The sequence below is a fragment of the Carcharhinus amblyrhynchos genome, chromosome 1, assembly GCF_965287045.1.
Source record: "Carcharhinus amblyrhynchos chromosome 1, sCarAmb.v2.hapA, whole genome shotgun sequence".
Lineage (NCBI taxonomy): Eukaryota > Metazoa > Chordata > Chondrichthyes > Carcharhiniformes > Carcharhinidae > Carcharhinus > Carcharhinus amblyrhynchos.
The window spans coordinates 178,291-198,941 of NC_137324.1; the positions used below are offsets into that span (position 1 = coordinate 178,291).

Below are 20,651 nucleotides of genomic sequence, written 5' to 3' on the forward strand. Positions count from 1 at the left end.
TCCATTGAAGCCATTGGTGACTCTTAAAGGGACAATCACCACAAATCGTTGCATCGCTCCACCTTTAACTCCTTAAACAAGCTTCAGTAGCTAATTTACTCTGAACTCAGTTCTATTTTAAACATGAGGTGGACAATTATAAATTGGAGCTATGAGGGGTTTTCCTGTCTTGTGAAACAGTGCACCGTGCTGTAGTCTGACATGCTTCCACCAGATCAACAGACAGAAATTGCAATAACTTGCATCTGTTCGGGCATCGGATCTTATTTCTCAGTTCTACCCATATAAACTCAGTGGCTGAACCCTCGAATATATAACCCCTCTCAGTACTGCTGTGATATTTTCCCTAATCAAAAGTGCAACTCCCCCTCCTCTCTTACCTCCTGTTCTGTCTTTCCTATAGCATCTGCACCCTGGAACATTGAGCTGCCAGTCCTGTCCCTCCCTTAGCCATGTTTCAGTAACTGCAATAATATGCCTGTCCCACGTACCCATCCATGCCCTGAGTTCATCTGTCTTGCCCATCAGCCTTCTTGCATTGAAATAAATGCAGTTTAATCTGGACTTTCCTTGCTCTCTGTCTTGCTGTTGTCTGATCTGTCCAGTAAAATGACTACTGACACTCCTTTTACTACTTAGAACATAGAACATTACAGCACAAACAGGCCCTTCTGCCCACAAGTTGCACTGATCATATCCCTCCCTACTAGGTCTACCTATAACCCTCAATCCTGTTAAATCCCATGTACTCATCCAGAAGTCTCTCAAAAGACTCTATCGAATTCGCCTCCACCACCACCGCCAGCAGCCGATTCCACTCACCCACCACCCTCTGAGTGAAAAACTTACCCCTGACATCTCCTCTATACCTACTCCCCAGCACTTTAAACCTGTGTCCTCTCGTAGCAACCATTTCAGCCCGGGGAAAAAGCCTCTGAGAATCCACCCGAACTACACCTCTCAACATTTTATAAACTTCTATCAGGTCACTTCTCAACCTTCGTCTCTCCAGGGAGAAAAGACCGAGCTCCCTCAACCTATCTTCATAAGGCATGCCTCCCAATCCAGGCAACATCCTTGTAAATCTCCTCTGCACCCTCTCAATAGCTTCCACATCCTTCCTGTAGTGAGGCGACCAGAACTGCGCACAGTACTCCAAGTGGGGTCTGACCAGGGTCTTATAAAGTTGCAGCATTACCTCCCGACTCCTAAACTCAATCCCTCGATTAATGAAGGCCAGAACACCATACGCCTTCTTGACCACATCCTCCACCTGCGAGGCCGATGTAAGAGTCCTGTGGACCCGGACCCCAAGGTCCTTCTGATCTCTACACTGCTAAGAGTCTTACCCTTGATATTATACTCCTTCATCCCATTGGTCCTGCCAAAATGGATCACTACACATGTATCCAGGTTGAAGTCCATCTGCCACTTCTCCGCCCAGTCTTGCATCCTATCTATGTCAAGCTGCAACTTCTGACATCCCTCCAGACGATCCACAACACCACCAACCTTCGTATCATCGGCAAACTTACTAACCCATCCCTCCACTTCCTCATCCAGGTCATTTACGAAAATGACAAACAGCAAGGGTCCTAGAGCAGATCCCTGGGGCACTTCACTGGTGACCGACCTCCATGCAGAAAAAGACCCATCCACGACCACTTACTGTGCTGTCTTTAACTTCTGTGCTGTCCTCAAACTTCTCTTCTGTCTCCCTACTGCTTTGGGTCCCATCCCCCTGCCAAACTAGTTTAAACCCTCCCAATTGGCTCCAGCAAATCTCCATGCCAGAATGGTAGTCCCCCTCCAGTTTAGGTGTAATCTGTCCCTCTTGAACAGATCAGCCCTTCCCCAGAAAAGATCCCAATGAACCACAAATCTAAATCCCTGCCCCTTGCACCAGCTCCCAAGCCAGGCATTCATCTGCCTAATCTTCCTATTGAAATTCCCAATAGTACGTGGCAGCAGTAGTAGTCCTGAAATTACTACCTTTGAGGTTCTGCACTTTAGCTTTCCGCCTAACTCTTTATATTTACATTTCAGAACCTCATCCCTTTTCCTACCTATGTCATTGGTACCAATATGTACAATGACCTCTGGCTGCTCACCCTCCACCTTAAGAATGTCCTGCAATTGCTCAGAGACATCCTTGACCCTGGCACCAGGGAGGCAGCACATCATCCTGGAGTCTCCATTGCGGCCACAGAAACGCCTATCCGTGCCTCAAACTGGCGAGTCCCCTATTACTACTGCTTGCTTGCTCTTTGCCCGACCCTGTCCCACAGCAGAACCAGATGTGGTGTCACAGGCCTGGTTGCTGCTGGTATCTCCCCCTGACAGACTATCCCCCTCAACAGTATCCAAAACAATATACCTGTTTGAAAGGGGAATAGGCACAGGAGACTCCTGCACGACCTGCCTGCCTCTCCTGGCAGTCACCCATCTACCTGTCTGAACCTGTGATGTGACAACCTCCCTGTAACTAGTGTCTATCGCACTCTCTGCCTCCTAAATGCTCCACAGCACATCCACCTGCCGCTCCAACCGAACAATGCAGTCTGTGAGGAGCTGCAACTGGACACACTTCCTGCAGACAAAGTTCCCAGGGAGACTAGATTGCTCCCTAATTGCCCACATCTGGCAGGAGAAGCATACCACTGCCCTAGCTGCCATATTGCCCCTATGCAGGTAAAAGGATAAAATCATCTTAACTCACCTCTCCCGTTGCTTGTGGTCCTCCTGCCAACATTTTTTTTTGTTTTTATTCCAATTCAATCCAATCAAGTCTAATTCTGAGTCTCAACAAGTTGAGACATTCCCGATCCAAGCTGACAAGACAGGGCTCTCACCTCCTGTCTCGGGCTTGATCTACATGATCCAAGCTGATTGGAGTCAGCATAGCTCCTCCTCCGAGGCTTGATCTCATTTGCATCTTAGCCAAAACGCTGAGATGCCACTTTTAAAAATTGCTTCAAATGAAGCTGAAATGTAACCTAATGACTTCAACCAAACACAGCATGTTGATCTTCGCCTAAAGGCCGAGTTGGTTAGGGGAGGAGGGAGAGAAGGTTTGGGGATTAACTGTCCCTTCATAGCAGCTCTTTCACAAAGCACCTTCTGGTCACAGTGACTGCACTTACGCAAATGTGACCTGCAACTGCCAATCACCTTTGCCGCTCTGCTGCCCTCATCTGTGTACCCAAACTGTGACTCTATCTGTGTACCCATTCTATGAGTCCATCTATGTAGCCATTCTGTGAGTCTCTTTGCATCCATGTAACTGTCTAAATGGTTTTTAAAAGATAAAATTGAACTTGCTTCTCCTAATATCTCTGGCAGCTTGTTCCAGACACTCACTCTGTGAGACTATATGTGTACCCATTCTGAGTCTGTGTGTACCCATTCTGTGAGTCTATCTATGTAGCCATTCTGTGTGTCTCTCTGTGTAGACGTTCTGTGAGTCTATGTGTGTACCTATTCTGAGTCCATGTGTGTTCACACTCAGTGAGGTTCTCTGTGTACACATTCTGTGCACACAGATTAATCGCATTCATAACCATGTCTAGGCATCAGAAGCTAAGCTTTTCTTTGGGTGAAGCAGAATGCTGGCAGCAGATCAATTAGAGTTATTCAGCTGGGGCAGCTCACAATCCAGTCAGGTTTTAAGTTAGCAATACCTCATTGTGACTTGTGGAAAAATCATTCTGTGAGTCTATCCATGTACCCATTCTATGACTTCACCTGTGTACTCATTCTGTGAGTCTATGTGAATTCCCAATCTGTGAGTCGATGTGTGTACCCATACTGTGAGTCTATCCGTGTACCCATTCAGTGATTCTATCTGAGTGCACATTCTGTGAGTCTGTGTGTATCCATTCTGAGTCTGTGTGTACCCATTCCGTGAGTTTATCTGTGTACTTATTCTGTGCAACTATCTGTGTACCCATTCTGAGTCTATCCATGCACCCATTTTGTGAGTCTGTGTACTCATTCTGTAAGTCTATCTGTGGACACATTCTGTGAGCCTATCCGTGTACCCATTCTGTGAGTCTATTCATGTACTCATTCTGTGAGTCTGTGTACTCATTCTGTGAGTCTATCCATGTTCTCAGTCTGTGAGTCTATCCATGTACCCATTCTGTGAGTCTATCCGTGTACCCATTCTGAGTCTATGTGTGTACCGATTCTGTGAGTCTATGTGTGTACCTATTCTGTGAATCTATGTGCGTACCTATTCTGCAAGTCTATGTGTGTACCCATTCTGTGAATCTATGTGTGTACCTATTCTGTGAGTCTATGTGTGTACCCATTCTGCGAGTCTATGTGTGTACCCATTCTGTGAGTCTATGTGTGTACCCATTCTGTGAGTCTATGTGTGTACCCATTCTGTGAGTCTATGTGTGTACACATTCTGTGAGTCTATGTGTGTACCCATTCTGTGAGTCTATGTGTGTACCCATTCTGTGAGTCTATGTGTGTACCCATTCTGTGAGTCTATGTGTGTACACATTCTGCGAGTCTATGTGTGTACCCATTCTGCGAGTCTACGTGTGTACCCATTCTGCGAGTCTACGTGTGTACCCATTCTGTGAGCCTATGTGTGTACCCATTCTGTGAGTCTATGTGTGTACACATTCTGTGAGTCTATGTGTGTACCCATTCTGTGAGTCTATGTGTGTACCCATTCTGTGAGTCTATGTGTGTACCCATTCTGTGAGTCTATGTGTGTACCCATTCTGTGAGTCTATGTGTGTACCCATTCTGTGAGTCTATGTGTATACCCATTCTGCGAGTCTATGTGTGTACCCATTCTGCGAGTCTGTAAACATGGTGGCCAGAGTTAGTTGGACCAATCAGAGGCTGGCTGCCAATGATTTAAGAGGGAGCCACTGGTACCTCTCCTTCTCTTTGTTTTACTGCATTATCCAGCAGGAAAGGTACCATTGCTGTGAGCTGTCTCACTGCTGCTGCTTTCCCTGCTCCAGCAGCCAAGTCTGATCAGAGAGATGATCTTACTCTTTCTATCCTCCAAATGTTCTGTCTGCTGTGAATGGTGATGTTCTGTCCCTCACACCCACAGTCAATATATGAGGCAACTTCCTGTCCAACAAGCAGTCAGCATAGCTCTCTGATCCCTGACAAACAGATCTCATCAATGTTATAATTAAAAGATTAATACTGGGGATGATGGAAATTGGAAATAAAAACAGAAAATTGTGGATAAATCCAGCAGCTCTAGCAACATCTGTGAAGAGACGAAGAGTTAATGTTTCAGGTCTATACAGTAAATAGTCTCACAACACCAGAATATAGTCCAACAGGTTTATTTGGTAGCATGAGCTTTCGGAGCACTGCTCCTGCACTCACCTGATGAAAGGGCAGCGCTCCAAAAGCTCATTCTACCAATTAAAGCTGATGGTCTTTAACCTGGTGTTGTCAGACTTCTTACAGCACCCACCCCAGTCCAACACCAGCATCTCCACATCATGGTGATGTACCTCTCAGCAGAAATGTAGAAAAGCTTTCTGAGTTGCAGTATTTATCCAGCTGTTTCTGAACTTCAAATCTATTCTGCCAATCTCCCTCTTATTCCATCAACATAGAACATAGGAAACTACAGCACAAACAGGCCTTTTGGCCCACAAGTTGAGCTAATCATATCCCTACCTAACAGGCCTATCTACAACCCTCAATCCCATTAAATCCCATATACTCAGCCAGAAGTCTTTTAAAAGACCCTAACGAGTTCACCTCTACCACCACCGTTGGCAGCCGATTCCACTCACCCACCACCCTCTGAGTGAAAAACGTACCCCTGACATCTCCTCTGTACCTACTCCCCAGCACCTTAAACCTGTGTCCTCTCATAGCAACCATTTCAGCCCTGGGAAATAGCCTCCGAGAATCCACCCTATCTATTCCTCTCAACATTTTATAAACCTCTATCAGGTCGCCTCTCAACCTTTGTCTCTTCAGGGAGAAAAGACCGAGCTCCCTCAACCTATCCTATAAGGCATGCCTCCCAATCCAGGCAACATCCTTGTAAATCTCCTCTGCACCCTCTCAATAGCTTCCACATCCTTCCTGTAGTGAGGTGACCAGAACTGCGCACAGTACTCCAAGTGGGGTCTGACAAGAGTCTTATAAAGTTGCAGCATTACCTCCCGACTCCGAAACTCAATCCCTCGATTAATGAAGGCCAGTACACCATACGCCTTCTTGACCACATCCTCCACCTGCGAGGCCGATTTAAGAGTCCGATGGACCGGGACCCCAAGGTCCTTCTGATCCTCTACACTGCTAAGAGTTCCACCCTTGATATTATACTCAACTTTGTTCTTGATCCAATAATGTGTCTTTGAAGTCCATGTACAGCACATCAACCATACCCCCGAATCAACCTTCCCCCCAGAGAGGGGCGCCTGGAGAAGGCCATTCCATCACTGTTACCCATCAGGCTCTTCTGCATTTTCTGAGGCTGCTTCTGTCTTCACTGTAACCTTTGCAGGTTCCATATTTAGCCACAGAATGTTCCTGTTCCTGTTTCTAAATTAACACAAAAGCTCTGGGTTTGTTTGCCATGTCCCTCTGGGCACGTACCATTAACAGATACCAATCAGCTTGTCATCACAGGCAGTTCATTCACAAATTCAAATTTTCCACTTTATCTCAACTGGAATCAGGCACCTGAACATCACGCTTCCAGAGAACGATTTTCATATTGGATGATGAATGATGCTATCACCCTGACTGTCACCCAACTAAAAAGGCAGAATGGACATGGGTGTGGTAACTTGGCAAAGGGAGACAAATATGTTTGTATGGAACCAGAAGAAATAGCAGAGGTAATTAATGAGTACTTTGCTTCAATATTCACTATGGAAAAGGATCTTGGTGGCTGTAGTGCAGACTTGCAGTGGACTGAAAAGCTTGAGCATGTAGACATTAAGAAAGAGGATGTGTTGGAGCTTTTAAAAAGCATCAAGTTAGATAAGTCACCGGGACTGGATGGGATGTATCCCAGGTTACTGTGGGAGGCGAGGGAAGAGGTTGCAGAGCCCCTGGCAATGATCTTTGCGTCATCAGTGGAGACAGGAAAGGTACCGGACGATTGGAGGATTACGGATGTTGTTCATTTATTTACGAAAGGGAGTACAGATAGCCCTGAAAATTATAGACCAGTGAGTCTAACCTCAGCGGTTGGTAAGTTGATGGAGAAGTTCCTGAGAGGCAGGATTTCTGAACATTTGGAGAAGTAGAATATGATTAAGAATAGTCAGCATGGTTTACAAGCCTAATTGAATTTTTTGAGGATATGACAAAACACATTGATGAAGGAAGAGAAGTGGATGTAGTATATATGGACTTCAGCAAGGCATTTGATAAGGTCCCCCATGCAAGGCTTATTGAGAAAGTGAGGGGGCATGGGATCCAAGGGAACATTGCTTTGTGGATCCAAAACTGGCTTGCCCACAGAAGGCAAAGAGTGGTTACAGATGGGTCATATTCTGCATGGAGGTCAGTCACCAGTGGAGTGCCCCAGGGATCTGTTCTGAGACCCTTACTCTTTGTGATTTTTATAAATGACCTATATGAGGAAGTGCAGGGATGAGTTGGTAAGATTGCTGATGACACAAAGGTTGGAGGTGCTGTGGATATTGTAGAGCGATGTCCAAAGTTGCAGCAAGACATTGATAGGATGGAAAACTGGGCAGAGAAGTGGCAGATGGAGTTCAATCTAAATAAATGTGAAGTGGTTCATGTTGGCAGGTCAAATAGGATGGCAGAATATAATATTAATGGTAAGACTCTTGGCAGTGTGGAAGATCTGAAGGATCTTGGGGTCCGAGTTCATAGGACGCTCAAAGCAGCTGCGCAGGTTGAAGCTGTGGTTAAGAAGGCGTATGGTGTACTGGCCTACATCAATCGAGGAAACGAGTTTAGGAGTCGAGAGACAATGTTGCAGCTATATAGGATGCTTTTCTCCTTGGAGACACGAAGGATGAGGGGTGACCTGATAGAGGTGTATAAGATGTTGAGAGGTTAAGATGTTGAGATTGATCGAGTGGATAGTCAGAGGATTTTTCCCAGGGCTGAAATTGCTGCCACAAGAGGACACAGGTTTAAGGTGCTGGGGAGTAGATAAAGAGGAGGTGTCAGGGATATCTCTGACATAAATGTGTAGTGCTCCATTTTGGCAGGACCAATGAGATCAAGGGTAGGAGTCTTAGCATTGTTGAGGAGGAGAAGGATAAGAACATAAGAACATAAGAAATAGGAGCAGGATTAGGCCATCTAGCTCCTCGAGCCTGCCCCACCATTCAATAAGATCATGGCTGATCTGTCGTGGCTCAGTTCCACATTCCCGCCCTCTCCCCATAACCCTTAATCCCCTTGCCACCTGCTGCACCTGCAGGCTGGGTTTTTGCGACTCATGCACAAGGACCCCGAGGTCCCTCTGCACCATCGCCTGCTGCAGTTTTTCGCCACGTAAGTAATACTCCTTCCTACCATTATTCCTACCAAAGTGGACAACCTCACATTTGCCAACATTAAATTCCATTTGCCATTTCCTGGCCCATTCGCCCAGCCTATCTAGATCCTTCTGCAGACTCTCCACACCCTCCGCACAATTTGCCGTTCCACCAATCTTGGTGTCATCAGCAAATTTTGACACCATACACTCGGTTCCCTCCTCCAGATCATCTATATAAATGGTGAATAGCTGAGGCCCCAGCACCGACCCCTGGGGCACTCCACTAGGCACCAACCGCCAATCCGAATAGTACCCATTGACCCCCACTCTCTGCCTCCTATTTGACAGCCAATCCTCTATCCACGCTAACACCCTACCCCCAACTCCATGCCCCCTGACCTTCTGCAATAACCTCTTATGAGGCACCTTGTCAAACGCGTTCTGAAAATCAAGAAACACCACATCTACCGGCTCTCCTCTATCCATCGCCCTAGACACATCCTCATAGAACTCCAATAAATTCGTCAGACACGACTTCCCCTTAACGAAACCGTGCTGCGGCTGCTCTATCAAACAATTCTCCTTAAGATGCTTCGCTATTTTCTCCTTGATCACGGATTCTAACATTTTTCCTACAACAGACAGATCTTGGGGTCCGGGTCCATAGGACTCTTAAATCAGCCTTGATTGGAGGATGTGGTCAAGAAGGCGTATGGTGTACTGGCCTTCATTAATCGAGGGATTGAGTTTTGGAGTCGGGAGGTAATGCTACAACTTTATAAGACCCTTGTCAGACCCCACTTGGAGTACTGTGTCCAGTTCTGGTCACCTCACTACAGGAAGGATGTGGAAGCTATTGAGAGGGTGCAGAGGAGATTTACAAGGATGTTGCCTGGATTAGGAGGCATGCCTTATGAAGATAGGTTGAGGGAGCTGGGTCTCTTCTCCCTGGAGAGACGAAGGTTGAGAGGCAACCTGATAGAGGTTTATAAAATGTTGACAGGAATAGATAGGGTAGATTCTCAGAGGCTATTTCCCAGGGCTGAAATGGTCGCTACGAGAGGACACAGGTACAGAGGAGATGTTAGGGGTAAGTTTTTCACTCAGAGGGTGGTGAGTGAATGGAATCGGCTGCCATCGGTGGAGGTAGAGGCGAACTCGCTGGGGTCTTTTAAAAGACTTCTGGATGAGTATATGGGATTTAATGGGATTGGGAGTTACAGATAGTTCTATGGCCTGTTAAGTATGGATATGATCGGTGCAACTTGTGGGCCGAAGGGCCTGTTTGTGCTGTAGTGTTCTATGGTCTATGATAAGTTTTTCACTCAGAGGGTGGTGGTTGCACGGAATGAGCTGCCGGCAACGATGGTGGAAGCGGATTCGATAGGATCTTTTAAGAGACTTTTAGATATTCAAGAGACTTGAATATAAAAGTAGGGAGGTCTTGCTGCAGCTGTATAGGGCATTGGTGAGGCCGCAGCTGGAGTACTGTGTGCAGTTTTGGGCGCCGCACCTGCGCAAGGATATTTTGGCCCTGGAGGGAGTGCAGAGAAGGTTTACTAGGCTGATACCGGAGTTGAGGGGATTGAGCTATGAGGAGAGGCTGAATAAACTAGGCTTGTACTCGTTAGAGTTTAGAAGAATGAGGGGAGATCTCATTGAGACGTATAAGATGATGAATGGGATGGATAGGATAGAGGTGGAGAGACTCTTCCCGCTCAAAAAAGACAGTAGGACTAGGGGGCACAGCCTCAAGATAAAGGGGAGGCGGTTTAGAACGGAGTTGAGGAGGAGCTTCTTCACTCAAAGGGTGGTGAATCTCTGGAATTCTCTGCCCGTTGAAGTGGTGGAGGCTGCCTCGCTAAATATTTTTAAGAAGCGGATTGATGGGTTCTTGATAAGAGAGGGGATTAAGGGTTATGGGGAGAGGGCGGGAAAGTGGAACTGAGCCACAACAGATCAGCCATGATCTTATTGAATGGCGGGGCAGGCTCGAAGGGCTAGATGGCCTACTCCTGCTCCTATTTCTTATGTTCTTATGTTCTTATGTAGATAAGCACATGGAACTTAGTAAAATGGAGGGTTATAGGTAAGTCTAGTAATCTCTAACTAGGGACATGCTCGGCACAACTCTGTGGGCTGAAGGGCCTGTATTGTGTTATAGTTTTTCTATGTCTCTATGTTTTAATGTCTAATTTTCTTCACTTCAAAGACTATAAAATAAAGAGGACAGGAGTTTGTGACTACATTGTGGCTTTTGCAGTCCCCCTGCTGACTCCAGGGGCACTGCTGTGGCTTGCCCCAGAGGAGCTGGACATTGTGCAGGAGTGGGCTGGGTGTCCGTGACCGAATACCCCTCAACCTTGCAAGGAGCAGGGACCACACCTGGGGCAATGGGACTGGTGGCACATGTACAAACTGGATGGGTTACACCTGGGCAGGACAGGGAGAGATATCCTTGGGGCGGTACTTGCTAGAGTGATTGAGGTGGGTTTAAGATAATATGGCAGGGGAAGAGACACTGAAGAGAATAAGTGATAGGCAGAGAAATCAAGGGCCAGAGTTAAATAAGGAGTAAAAATAGTAGGAAAGGGAAAAGAAATGTTGAATGTGCTCACCTCAAAGTTTTGTACCTGAATGCTCGGAACATTCAAAGCAAAATGGATAAATTAGTTGCACAGATAAATGTAAAGGGGTATGATACAGTTGGCATTACGGAGACGTGGCTCCGAGGTGAGCAAGGATGGGAACTAAACATTGAGGCTATTCAGTGTTTAGGAAGGACAGACAGGAAGGAAAAGGTGGTGGAATTGCATTGTTGATTAAAGATGACATAGATACAATATTGAGGAAAGATATAAGCATAAATGATGTGGAATCTGTGTGGGTAGAGTTAAGAAACAACAAGGGCCAAAAAAATTTTGGCAAGGTGGTATACAGAACACCAAACTGTAGGGGTAATGTTGGAAAAAGCATTTAGACAGGAAATCAGAGATGCATTTGTGAAAGGAACATCTGAGATTATGGGCAACTTTAATCTGCATATAGATTGCGAGAGTCAAATTAGTCACAGTACAATGTGGACTGCACACAAGGTGGTTTTCTGAAGCAATACATTGAGGAACCAACAATGGCACATAAGAACATAAGAAATAGGAGCAGGAGTAGGCCATCTAGCCCTTCGAGCCTGCCCCGCCTTTCAATAAGATCATGGCTGATGTGAAGTGGATCAGTTCCACTTTCCTGCTTTCTCCCCATAACCCTTAATCCCTTGTCTATGAGAAATAAGAGGCTTTTAAAAAGTACAAAAGCAGCAAATCAGTGAAATAAAGAAATTGCAAGGTGAGGCTTAAGAGAGCAATTAGGAGAGCAAAGAGAAGATTCCAGAAAGCTCTTAAAAAATGAAAAACAAAAAAAGGGAAAAAGGGCAGCACGGTGACACAGTGATTCACACTGCTGTCTCACAGTGCCAGGGACCCGGGCAGCATGGTGACACAGTGATTCACACTGCTGTGTCACAGTGCCAGGGACCCGGGGCAGCACGGTGACACAGTGATTAGCACTGCTGTCTCACAGTGCCAGGGACCCAGGGCAGCATGGTGACACAGTGATTCACACTGCTGTCTCACAGTGCCAGGGACCCGGGGCAGCACGGTGACACAGTGATTAGCACTGCTGTCTCACAGTGCCAGGGACCCGGGGCAGCACGGTGACACAGTGATTAGCACTGCTGTCTCACAGCGCAGGGACCCGGGGCAGCACGGTGACACAGTGATTAGCACTGCTGTCTCACAGTGCCAGGGACCCGGGGCAGCACGGTGACACAGTGATTAGCACTGCTGTCTCACAGTGCCAGGGACCCGGGGCAGCACGGTGACACAGCGATTAGCGCTGCTGTCTCACAGTGCCAGGGACCCGGGGCAGCAGAATGGCACAGTGGTTAGCACTGCTGTCTCACAGCATGACGGACCCGGGGCAGCACGGAGACACAGTGGTTAGTACTGCTGTCTCACAGTGCCAGGGACCCGGGGCAGCAGAATGGTACAGTGATTAGCACTGCTGTCTCACAGTGCCAGGGACCCGGGGCAGCACGGTGACACAGTGATTCACACTGCTGTCTCACAGTGCCAGGGACCCGGGGCAGCACGGTGACACAGTGATTCACACTGCTGTCTCAGAGTGCCAGGGACCCGGGGCAGCACGGTGACACAGTGATTAGCGCTGCTGTCTCACAGTGCCAGGGACCCGGGGCAGCACGGTGACACAGTGATTCACACTGCTGTCTCACAGTGCCAGGGACCCGGGGCAGCACGGTGACACAGTGATTAGCACTGCTGTCTCACAGTGCCAGGGACCCGGGGCAGCACGGTGACACAGTGATTAGCACTGCTGTCTCAGAGTGCCAGGGACCCGGGGCAGCACGGTGACACAGTGATTAGCACTGCTGTCTCACAGTGCCAGGGACCCAGGGCAGCACGGTGACACAGTGATTAGCATTGCTGTCTCACAGTGCCAGGGACCCAGGGCAGCACGGTGGCACAGTGGATCGCACTGCTGTCTCACAGCAGCAGAGACCCAGGGCAGCACAGTGGCACAGTGATTAGCACTGCTGCCTCACAGTGCCAGGGACCCAGGGCAGCACGGTGGCACAGTGTACCCTTAGATCTGTTTGTTCGAGAATTCTCCCCAACACCCCACTATTAATTGAGTAAGTCCTGACCTGGTTGAATCTATCAAAATTTATCACCTCGCATTTGTCTAAATTAAACTCCATCTGCTATTCATCAGTCCACTGGCCCAATTGATCAAGATCCTGTTGCAATCCGAGATAACGTTCTTCACTGTCCACTATGCCACCAATCATGGTGTCATCTGAAAATCTACGAAACTATGTTCTCATCCAAATCATTAATATAAATGACAAATAACAGTGGGCCCAGCACTGATCCCTGAGGCACACCGCTGGTCATAGACCTCCAGTTTGAAAAGCAACCCTCTACAGCCACCAAGTCAAATAGGAGGCAGAGAGTGGGGGTCAATGGGTGCTATTCGTATTGGCGGATGGTGACTGGTTGTGTGCCCCAGGGGTCGGTGCTGGGGCCTCAGCTATTTACCATTTATATAGATGATCTGGAGGAGGGAACCGAATGTAGGGTGTCGAAATTTGCTGATGACACCAAGATTGGTGGAACGCCAAATTGTGCGGAGGGTGTGGAGGTAGTGTGCATTGGGAGGGAGTGTGCATTGGGAGGGAGTGTGCATTGGGAGGGAGTGCACATTGGGGTGGAGTGCGCTTTGGGACGGAGTGTGTTGGGAGGGAGTGCGCATTGGGACGGAGTGTGTTGGGAGGGAGTGCGCATTGGGACGGAGTGTGTTGGGAGGGAGTGCGCATTGGGACGGAGTGTGTTGGGAGGGAGTGTGCATTGGGATGGAGTGTGCATTGGGATGGAGTGTAAATTGGGGGGTAGTGTGCATTGGGAGGGAGTGTGCATTGGGACGGAGTGTGCATTGGGAGGGAGTGTGTATTGGGACGGAGTGTGCATTGGGAGAGAGTGTGCATTGGAAGGGAGTGTGCATTGAACATAAGAACATAAGAAATAGGAGCAGGAGTAGGCCATCTAGCCCTTCGAGCCTGCCCCGCCATTCAATAAGATCATGGCTGATCTGTCGTGGCTCAGTTCCACATTCCCGCCCTCTCCCCATAACCCTTAATGCCTTCTCTTATCAAAAACCCATCAACCCGCGTCTTAAAAATATTTAGCGAGGCAGCCTCCACCACTTCAACGGGCAGAGAATTCCAGAGATTCACCACCCTTTGAGTGAAGAAGTTCCTCCTCAACTCCGTTCTAAACCACCCCCCTTTATCTTGAGGCTGTGCCCCCTAGTCCTGCTATCCTTTCTGAGCAGGAAGACTCTCTCCACCTCTATCCTATCCATCCCATTCATCATCTTATACGTCTCAATGAGATCTCCCCTCATTCTTCTAAACTCTAACGAGTACAAGCCTAATTTATTCAGCCTCTCCTCATAGCTCAACCCCCTCAACTGGGACGGAGTGTGCATTGGGACAGAGTGTGCATTGGGGGGGAGTGTGCATTGGGACAGAGTGTGCATTGGGGGGGAGTGTGCATTGGGACGGAGTGTGCGTTGGGAGGTAGTGTGCATTGGGAGGGAGTGTGCATTGGGAGGGCGTGTGCATTGGGAGGGAGTGTACATTGGGGCGGAGTGTGCGTTGGGACGGAGTGTGCATTGGGAGGTAGTGTGCGTTGGGACGGAGTGTGCGTTGAAAGGGAGTGTGCATTGGAAGGGAGTGTGCATTGGGACAGAGTGTGCATTGGGACAGAGTGTGCATTGGGAAGGAGTGTGCATTGGAAGGTAGTGCGCATTGGGGTGGAGTGCGCATTGGGAGGTAGTGTGCATTGGGAGGGAGTGCACATTGGGGTGGAGTGCGCTTTGGGACGGAGTGTGTTGGGAGGGAGTGCGCATTGGGACGGAGTGTGCATTGGGATGGAGTGTAAATTGGGGGGTAGTGTGCATTGGGAGAGAGTGTGTATTGGGACGGAGTGTGTATTGGGAGGGAGTGTGCGTTGGGACGGAGTGTGCATTGGGAGGGAGTGTGCATTGGGACGGAGTGTGCATTGCGGGGGAGTGTGCATTGGGGTGGAGTGTGCATTGGCACGGAGTGTGCATTGGGAGGGAGTGTGCGTTGGGAGGGAGTGTGCATTGGGACGGAGTGTGCATTGCGGGGGAGTGTGCATTGGGGTGGAGTATGCATTGGGATGGAGTGTGCATTGGGAGGGAGTGTGCATTGGGAGAGAGTGTGCATTAGGAGAGAGTGTGCATTGGGGGGGAGTGTGCATTGGGAGAGAGTGTGCATTGGCACGGAGTGTGCATTGGGGGGGAGTGTGCACTGGGAGACAGTGTGCATTGGGAGGGAGTGTGCATTGGGACGGAGTGTGCATTGCGGGGGAGTGTGCATTGGGGGGGAGTGTGCGTTGGGAGGGAGTGTGCGTTGGGACGGAGTGTGCATTGCGAGGTAGTGTGCATTGGGAGGGAGTGTGCATTGGGAGGGAGTGTGCGTTGGGACGGAGTGTGCATTGGGAGGGAGTGTGCATTGGGAGGGAGTGTGCATTGGGATGGAGTGTGCATTGGGATGGAGTGTGCATTGGGACGGAGTGTGCGTTGGGACGGAGTGTGCATTGCGAGGTAATGTGCATTGGGAGGGAGTGTGCATTGGGACGGAGTGTGCGTTGGGACGGAGTGTGCATTGCGAGGTAGTGTGCATTGGGAGGGAGTGTGCATTGGGAGGGAGTGTGCGTTGGGACGGAGTGTGCATTGGGAGGGAGTGTGCATTGGGAGGGAGTGTGCATTGGGATGGAGTGTGCATTGGGACGGAGTGTGCATTGGGACGGAGTGTGCGTTGGGACGGAGTGTGCATTGCGAGGTAGTGTGCATTGGGAGGGAGTGTGCATTGGGACGGAGCGTGCGTTGGGAGGTAGTGTGCATTGGGAGGGAGTGTGCATTGGGACGGAGCGTGCGTTGGGAGGTAGTGCGCATTGGGAGGGAGTGTGCATTGGGAGGTAGTGTGCACAGGGACGCAGTGTGTCTCCAGAAGGCATTTGACAAGGTGCCACACTAAAGACTGCTACATAAGATAAAGGTGCACCGTGTTACGAGTAATGTATTAGCATGGATAGAGGATTGGTTAACTAACAGAAAGCAAATAGTAGGGATAATTGAGTGTTTTTCTGGCTGGCGATCAGTGAATAATGGTGTGCCTCAGGGATCAGTGTTGGGACCTCAATTGTTTACGATTTACACAGATGATTTGGAGTTGGAGACCAAGTGTAGTGTGTTAAAATTCGCAGATGACACTAAGATGGGTGGAAGAGCAAAGTGTGCAGAGGATGCTGAAAGTCTGCAAAGGGATATCGATAATCTAAGTGAGTAGGTGAGGGCCTGGTAGATGGAGTACGATGTTGGTAAATGTGAGGTCATTCATTTTGGTAGGAATAACAGCAAAATGAACTATTATTTAAATGGTAAAAAATTGCACATGCTGCTGTGCAGAGGGATCTGGGTGTCCATGTGCAGGAATCTCAAGGAGTTGGTTTGCAGGTGCAGCAGGTAATTAAGAAGCAAATGGAATTTTGTCCTTCATTGCTAGAGGGATGGAGTTTAAAAACAGTGAGGTTATGTTGCAGTGTATAAGGTGCTGGTGAGGCCACACCTGGAGTACTGTGTACAGTTTTGGTCTCCTTACTTGAGAAAGGATATACTGGCACTGGAGGGGGTGCAGAGGAGATTCACTCGGTTGATTCCGGAGTTGAGAGGGTTGGATTATGAGGAGAGACTGAGTAGACTGGGGCTATACTCACTGAAATTCAGAAGAATGAGGGGAGATCTTATAGAAACATATAAGATTATGAAGGGAATAGACAAGATAGAAGCAGGGAAGTTGCTTCCACTGGCGGGTGAAACTAGAACTAGGGTCATAGCCTTAAAATAAGGGGAAGCAGATTTAGGACTGAGTTGAGGAGGAACTTCTTCACACAAAGGGTTGTGAATCTGTGGAATTCCCTGCCCAGTGAAGCAGTCGAGGTTCCCTCATTGAATGTTCTTAAGGCAAAGATAGATAAATTTTTGAATAGTTTAGGAATTAAGGGTTATGGTGGGCGGGCGGGTAGGTGGAGCTGAGTTCACAAAAAGATCAACCATGATCGTACTGAATGGCGGGGCAGGCTCGAGGGGCCAGATGGCCGACTCCTGCTCCTAGTTCTTATTTTCTTATGTTCGCTGCTCCACCTAGAATCAAACACCTGGCAGCCCCTCACTCTGTCTGCGATTTGCCTCCTCTTTCTCTTTGCCAGTTTGACATGGCAGTTTGCTCAGGTCTTGCTCTGACTTGGATTCTATTCTTCAAACTCGCCCTTATGGTCTTATGGTCTTCATCCTTCCATCTTCAAACAGTGAGGATATATGGTGTTGATTTCCCTTTTTTGCTTATCGGCCCCTGTGCACTGCTGCTCCAGCTCTGGGATTATTTAAACTCTTTACATTCAGTTTCCAAACCAGTTTGACAGAAATGTTGCAGCACAGAGCCTGAGGCAAGTTATGGCAACACACCCGTCTACTGTCAGTGATATTCGATCAGCTCTCTCTGTCTGAAGAAATGTGCCACTGGCGGGATTTCCAGCTCTCTGTCTGCTGAAGAAATGTGACCCTAGCGGGATTTCCAGCTCTCTGTCTGCTGAAGAAATGTGACCCTAGCGGGATTTCCAGCTCTCTCTGTCTGAAGAAATGTGACCCTAGCGGGATTTCCAGCTCTCTCTGTCTGAAGAAATGTGACCCTAGCGGGATTTCCAGCTCTCTCTGTCTGAAGAAATGTGACCCTAGCGGGATTTCCAGCTCTCTCTGTCTGAAGAAATGTGACCCTAGCGGGATTTCCAGCTCTCTCTGTCTGAAGAAATGTGACCCTAGCGGGATTTCCAGCTCTCTCTGTCTGCTGAAGAAATGTGACCCTAGCGGGATTTCCAGCTGTCTGTCTGAAGAAATGTGACCCTAGCGGGATTTCCAGCTCTCTCTGTCTGAAGAAATGTGACCCTAGCGGGATTTCCAGCTCTCTAACTGAAGAAATGTGACCCTAGCGGGATTTCCAGCTCTTCTCTGTCTGAAGAAATGTGACCCTAGTGGGATTTCCAGCTCTCTGTCTGCTGAAGAAATGTGACCCTAGCGGGATTTCCAGCTCTCTGTCTGAAGAAATGTGACCCTAGCGGGATTTCCAGCTCTCTCTGTCTGCTGAAGAAATGTGACCCTAGCGGGATTTCCAGCTCTCTGTCTGTCTGAAGAAATGTGACTTTAGCGGGATTTCCAGCTCTCTGTCTGAAGAAATGTGACCCTAGCGGGATTTCCAGCTCTCTGTCTGAAGAAATGTGACCCTAGCGGGATTTCCAGCTCTCTGTCTGCTGAAGAAATGTGACCCTAGCGGGATTTCCAGCTCTCTGTCTGTCTGAAGAAATGTGACCCTAGCGGGATTTCCAGCTCTCTGTCTGCTGAAGAAATGTGACCCTAGCGGGATTTCCAGCTCTCTCTGTCTGAAGAAATGTGACCCTAGCGGGATTTCCAGCTCTCTCTGTCTGCTGAAGAAATGTGACCCTAGCGGGATTTCCAGCTCTCTGTCTGTCTGAAGAAATGTGACCCTAGCAGGGTTTCCAGCTCTCTGTCTGAAGAAATGTCACCCTAGCGGGATTTCCAGCTCTCTCTGTCTGCTGAAGAAATGTGACCCTAGCGGGATTTCCAGTTCTCTCTGTCTGAAGAAATGTGACCCTAGCGGGATTTCCAGCTCTCTGTCTGAAGAAATGTGACCCTAGCGGGATTTCCAGCTCTCTGTCTGAAGAAATGTGACCCTAGCAGGATTTCCAGCTCTCTGTCTGAAGAAATGTGACCCTAGCGGGATTTCCAGCTCTCTGTCTGTGAAGAAATGTGACCCTAGCGGGATTTCCAGCTCTCTGTCTGAAGAAATTTGACCCTAGCGGGATTTCCAGTTCTCTCTGTCTGAAGAAATGTGACCCTAGCGGGATTTCCAGCTCTCTGTCTGAAGAAATGTGACCCTAGCGGGATTTCCGGCTCTCTGTCTGTCTGAAGAAATGTGACCCTAGCGGGATTTCCAGCTCTCTGTCTGTCTGAAGAAACGTGACCCTAGCGGGATTTCCAGCTCTCTGTCTGAAGAAATGTGACCCTAGCGGGATTTCCAGCTCTCTGTCTGAAGAAATGTGACCCTAGCGGGATTTCCGGCTCTGTGTCTGAAGAAATGTGACCCTAGCGGGATTTCCAGCTCTCTGTCTGAAGAAATGTGACCCTAGCGGGATTTCCAGCTCTCTGTCTGAAGAAATGTGATCCTAGCGGGATTTCCAGCTCCCTTCATTGCTCCTCCACGACTTTTGTGACTTTTTTATTCTATTCTTAAAGTTACAAATCCAATGTTCAGAGTGGGGTCCGTGGACCTGAATCCATCTCCCTGCTCACTCCAAGAAACAAGTTCCAATTCTAATTTAATCAAATTCACGTTCCCCAGAGATACTAACAAGATCCAGGCTGATGGGTTGAGGCATTGCACCCTATTCTGGATTTGATCCCACACCTGATCTGAGTCAAAAAGCTGAGAACGTGTTCTATGTTCTATGTTCTATGTTCTATGATCTGAGTCAAAAAGCTGAGAACGTTTTTCTCCTTTGCAGCTTGTTCCTCACAGGGTTCAAAATGAATTCCAAAATTAATTCAAATCTAAAACAAATTCAATTCCAAAACACTAATTCACTTTTAGAAACATTTGGGCATTCAGTTTTAACTATAGCAGACATTTTGAAAACTTCACTTTGAGTTTATTTTTTGTTTGAACTTTCATCCTCATTGTCCCACGGGTGAGGTTTGAAAACACTTCCTCCTGACTCTGTCTCAGATGGAGTTGTTTTTATCAGTACTGGTTAATTAGTACCTTTGACTGGGAGACACTGGAACATTAATGTCAACCACATTCTAGAGAACCCAGTTCACTGCTTATTACTCCAACACTTGTCCCAATGTGTGGCTCTCCACCATCTCAGGGGGTCACAGAACTGAAATCAGGTCTGTTCACTCTGATTCTAAATTAAAACTGAATATATTTAATACAGGCTGAATATTGCACAATGAATTATAGACTATTCTTAATCATTCATGCATTAATAGAGCTATCTTTGTAGGTTTAGATGGGGAGGAGTTTGTTAGGTGTGTAGAGGAGGGTTTCTTGACACAATATGTGGATAAGCCTACAAGAGGAGAGGCTGTACTTGATTTGGTATTGGGAAATGAACCTGGTCAGGTGTCAGATCTCACAGTGGGAGAGCATTTTGGAGATAGTGATCATAATTCTATCTGCTTTACAATAGCATTGGACAGAGAGAGGATCAGACAAGTTAGAAAAGTGTTTTATTGGAGTAAGGGGAATTACGAGGCTAACAGGCAGGAAATTGGAGGTTTAAATTGGAAAGAGGTTTTCTCAGGGAAATGTACGGAAGAAATGTGGCAAATTTTCAGGGAATATTTTTCTGGAGTTCTGCATAGCCACGTTTCAATGAGACAGGGAAGTTATGGTAGATTACAGGAACCGTGGTGGACAAAGGCTGTAATAAAT

General features: G+C 47.9%; 1 protein-coding gene across 1 annotated transcript in view; it reads right to left on the reverse strand.

The window, feature by feature from the left end:
• Positions 1 to 20,651, reverse strand: part of LOC145348421 (disintegrin and metalloproteinase domain-containing protein 12-like) — a gene marked incomplete at its 3' end in the record, with an annotated part of 253,493 nt that overhangs the window by 172,295 nt on the left and 60,547 nt on the right. The gene's annotated exons all lie outside the window — the stretch shown is intronic.